Source organism: Cygnus atratus, chromosome 6 (genome assembly GCF_013377495.2).
Source record: "Cygnus atratus isolate AKBS03 ecotype Queensland, Australia chromosome 6, CAtr_DNAZoo_HiC_assembly, whole genome shotgun sequence".
NCBI lineage: Eukaryota > Metazoa > Chordata > Aves > Anseriformes > Anatidae > Cygnus > Cygnus atratus.
The window spans coordinates 15,749,356-15,754,554 of record NC_066367.1 but is presented as its reverse complement, the minus strand read 5'-3'; positions in this window follow the sequence as shown (position 1 = coordinate 15,754,554).

The following is a 5,199-nucleotide window of genomic DNA, read 5'->3' as shown; positions in this document are numbered from 1 at the left end:
ACTGAGGGCTCTTGTAGTGGCTAGAAGTAATAGAACAAAGATGCATTTACACTCTTATCTCTCCCAAGCTGCTCAGTCACCTCACTGTCTGTAGATTTCTGTAAGGAATGGGGCCAGAAGCCCTTCATGGAACAGTGCCTTTGGGGAGGAATGTTGTCTCACGACAGCCAGCAAAGCTGAGCTGGCAGTGGGGACCACTTTGATGCTCATTATATATCTGATATTACTCAAGTGAAATTACTTAGAATATTGTATAGTGCTGGTGTGTTGGAGCAGAAGGGCATTGTTGTTGCCAAATTCTGCACTTGTACTTACAGAAATAAAAGCTGTAATAGGACGCATATATATTACTTTCCTCTGTTACTATGGTGCTTAGGCTTAGAAAGTACTCTAATAAACACGACGAATAATAATTATTCCATATTAAAAACAAAAACAAATAAACAAACCTCTTGCTCTAGTTCACTTGAAATGTCAGGCAACTCTGACTGGAATAGGAAGTACCTGCTGAGAGCAGTGACAAAGCTGGAGGGTGCCTGCTTTATAGAAATAACACCAATGAATTAAATAACACCCAACACTGATATGATAAGCGTGCTTTACTTTAGTTAGTTGCCATGAGAAATCACAGGGAAAAAAAAGCTTCCACTAGATTTTTTTGAACTGGGGTATGCTCACTGTGCTAAAAGTGTAAATGTATAAAAGCAGTGAATTATTGTAGACTCTTTAATGTTGACCTTCTTTTGATAACTTCAGCTTTGGCATAGCCCCTGCTTTTAAATGAGAACACTCAGTTTGTAGTGCTGGCTTAAATTCACTGTCTGGCTAGCGAGCTTCAGCAGGTTTAGTGCCTCTCTACTTTAGACACAAGCATTTGTATGTTTTTTCCTCTCCAAAGAAGTAAATTATTTATACAGCACCAACCTTTTTTAACCTAGCTTCTGACAGGCTGGGATTTTTCCAATCTCAGTTGAAACTGTCTAAATAATTTATCGAGTATTCTTTCAAAGTACAATGAATTCTGAAACCTAAGAAATGTTAAATGAGATTCTTTGCCCTTCCAGTGTGAGTGGGTTACTGAGGTTAAGCTAGTGTTTTCTTTGAACTTTTCTCAGTCCCTGTTTTCTCCCATTGTAGAGATTCATTTTTTTTCCTCTCCTACTGTCTATCTATTCATTTTCATGACATTTTCTATTTATCAGACTTTCCCTTTGTGTTTCTGAATCTCTTGCTAACTCTTCCCTTTCTGATGTCTTCCTATACCTTTTATTTTTAGATACAGTAAAACAGTTTTCCCTTTATATGGTCCTCCAGCTAAAGAAGCCATTGATTTCTGTGTCCCAAAGTGTACAGGCAGTATCAGTCCACTCAATGTCCTTGGTGCTGGATTTTTCAGTCCAGTCTCAAATTCGGGTGAACCTCCTCCCAATCCCATAAAGAAACCAGTGATGAACAGACTTCAGATCTTTGGTATAGATGAGCATGAGGAAGTCTGCATAGAATGTTAATCTGCAAACAACATGTAAGCTTGCAAGGACATATTTCCAGGTCAGATATCCCAACCCTCCCAAATTCTGTCTGGTCAGACTTAACTCAAAGATAGAATTTTCTATAAAACTTGGATAATTATGTCTCAAAGGACCAACATAAGAAGTTCATTTTTATGAAAGAAACAAAAATAAAAATAACCCCAAATGAGTGGGATTATAAACAGGAAAAAATAAACAACAAATCCCAAATGACTCAGACTATTCCAAATTTCCCAGCAGGTATTTTAATCCCTTTTAAATTTTATCAAATGTTTCAGGTGACTTCCTTTATCCAAATCAATTCATCCAGTTTTACTCATAAGAACTTGCAGTTTTCTTTTTAGAGGAAAAAATAAAGAAGTAGGAACAAATTTTTATGTATACTCAACAACTGAGGATTTTATCTTTTATAAATTAATGATATAAAGAACCGTACCTCAACATGTCTGATGTAGTATCAGTGTTGAAAACAGCAGCAGAATTATAGGAAAGCAGCTCTCTTAACTCTGCTGTATTGTAACTGTTTAAATCAAGCAATACCCCTTTAAGTAGGCTATTTAATTTTAGGGCTTTAAAGCAAGTCAGAAATTACTAAAGGGAACAGCAACAGCTATTGAAAGACAGCAAGATCTAGTGGATAAGCACTGCTGAGCCATGAAAGCTGATTTTAGCGTTGACTAAAATCAACTAAAAGTCGACCTGCATTATTCCCCATGTCAGAGAAAAAATAATGCCCAGGCATAATCTTGCAGGAAACAGTAAGAAAGGGCAGTAGGTATACAGGTAACCCAGTAACTATGAAATGAAATAACCTCTATTTTCTTTGTCTCTTTCCTTTTGTTATCATATAATATAGAATTTTTCAGTGGTCACACAAGGTAATTTCTTTCTCCCTCTCCATCTTAAGTTTCTGTTGTTATCATTGTCATAATAAATAACTTCCATAAACTGAGCATAAATTGATCAAATGCTCACTGCAATTAAACTCCTGCCACTTTCTCTGTCCTAGACCCACAAATTGTGGGCCCCACTGTGTGGCCTCACTTATGTCTTTAGCTGCAGCCTGAAGTATGTTCAGGTCATATGTACAGTATCCAGAACACAAAAAATACATTTCTCCACCTGGTGTGCTATGGTGTGCTATGAGTTACTCCTCTAGGATTGCACTTAAGTGGTGCCCGTGCCTAATATGGCTACTAAAGGAGGCAATGTCTTCTCAAGAACACAATCCCTTCATGGCCTGGTAGACAATTATTACACATATCACATGATATATTAGGATGAAAAGGGGATTCCTTGAGCACAAAAGGTCTATGCCGTCTGAGGTGATCTGTAGTTGGAAGATATAAAAGTTAATTCTGAAATAAACCGTGGGAGATGTACTACTAGCTATGGTCAAGCATCCAGAGAAAACTGACAGATGCAATTAGTCTTCAAAAAAAGTGTTTTGCTACTCTTTTACTATAAACTTTCACCGTACTCTAGATTTCTTTCTGTACAGGGCTCCAGAACTCACCAGCTCTTCTTGTCTGGCTTGCTGATGTCTTTGGCGTATAGGTAGTAAGTAAATTCACCCCACAACGTTTAGGTATTTTGTAGTTACTATTCCAAATACCTGTCTAATTGTGTTTCAGTTTAGAACCAAGCTGACCTGATGAGCCTACTCCAAAGCCCACAGAGGTCAAAAGAAACATTTCCATGGACATCACAGGACTTTGGATCTTGCCAGTTTAACCCGTCCCTTCTCTTCCTGTAACTGTCTGAACCATTAGTCTGGTGTCCCCTCCTTCAATGTCATCATAGTGATCAACTGCTTTTGTGCAAACCACCAGTAAATGTGTTATGCACTGACCTGTGCGCTTGATCCATAGAGGGAGAGAGTCTGTAAAAGCCCTTGGCTACAGAGCCTATAAAGTCAATGCTTTTCAGTTTATTAAATGCTCTTGCTTTTGTCTGTGTCAGAGTCTTACTGATTTTAGTTAGATGGATGCAGGAAGGATGAGGGTGGTAATGTCTGACAGTGAGCGTAAGGCATGGCAGCATTTGCTGATCACGTTGTTGGCAGTAGGCATCTCCTGAATTCTGTGCCGCTGCTTCACAGTGGGAATCTGTTATGTGCCAGAGCACATCAGGATAATTAAGACAGATACTACATTTAATATCTGGAGATTATTTTAAAAACACTGTCACCTTCAAAACTTTTAATTACAACACAAGTTAAGAAATCCAAAATCCACAATTTGCAACTTAAACTTTGTCTGCCTAAATCCATATTTATTTCATACTGGTACTGCCATCAAATGTATTTGCAGCTTGCAGTGACTTGCACCTGCTCTTAATCTGTCAAAAAAATAGGACTGTTCAATTTAGGAGCTTGTATATAAATCAGGCTCTTTATTTGCTTAAATGTCAACTTTTACAAGGAATATCCTTGTTAAAGGCTTGGGAAGTGGACAATCAGTTATAGGTAACAGTAACAATACAGAATTATAACATTTCCCTTTTACTAAATCAGAAGTGTTAAAATAACCCCTTCAGAAAAAGTCAGATTGCAATCTTCAGCTAAACAAACTACACTCAGATTTTCACTGAGTTTTGCTTAAATAAGAATGGCAGGATAAGAATCAGAAAAAAAAGGAGGGGGGCGCAAACAGCAAACTAGTTAGCATGTAAGCTCCTTATAATTATTCTTTGTGAATTACAGTATTACAGTTTCAAAGTATTTTATTTTACCCTTGCTGAATGTTGCCATCTTCTGACTTATACTGAATTCCCTTTCTGAAGGTTTCCTTATACCAAGCCACATTCTAGCTGTAAGTCTTCCCCCAAAAAAATACTTCTTAAGTCATAATCTTTCGGTTATTATTTCACCGTATATAGTACAAAGATCAATCAAAAATAAAGTTTTGACCTTCACTCAGGGAATAACAGTTTTTCCAATGTGGGACTACCATGGCATTGCTAACAACACTTTAAAAACTGTATTTGTAAAGGTTTCTTACACGTTATGCAAATTTGCATTATTTATTGATTCGTGGATAATAATGTTCTAAAAGTCTTCACAATTTTAGTTTCACTGTGATACTCATTTCTATTTTACATTTGATAACAGCAAAACACTTAATTTTGAATGAAGCTTTGTTTGTCACTTATTAGCTATCTTGCCACAGTATTTTGCTTTTCACAAAACAAAAGTACGCTTTTGTCCTAAGAAATAGGAAAACTACATTCATTAATTCAGACTTCCCAGTAGATGGTGCTCTAAGTACACTTCAATATGTTCATAAATTTATGCTTGAATTACTTGAACACATATGTTCATTAATTTACAGCTTTTATGTGTTCATAAATATTGATGATATGGCGACATAGCATTCTATGTAAAATTCAAAAAACAGTCATTCTTCTATTCAAAATTTTTGAAATCTGCTGGCTAGACATTTCCCCTAGTATGTCTTTAGCTGTAGCACATTAGTTAATTAAAATATTAATGGTTTTGGTCACTTGTATTATTTTGGTCCCAATGTATTATAATGCTAGCAGCAGACTTTCCAGTATATCACAGGGAAACATGGATGGTACTTTTTGAAAGCTATCAGTCAGCAAAACTTGGGGAAAACTGCATTCTGCTTGGGCCTCTTCTGCTGCTTCTCTTTTCTCTTTGGACATG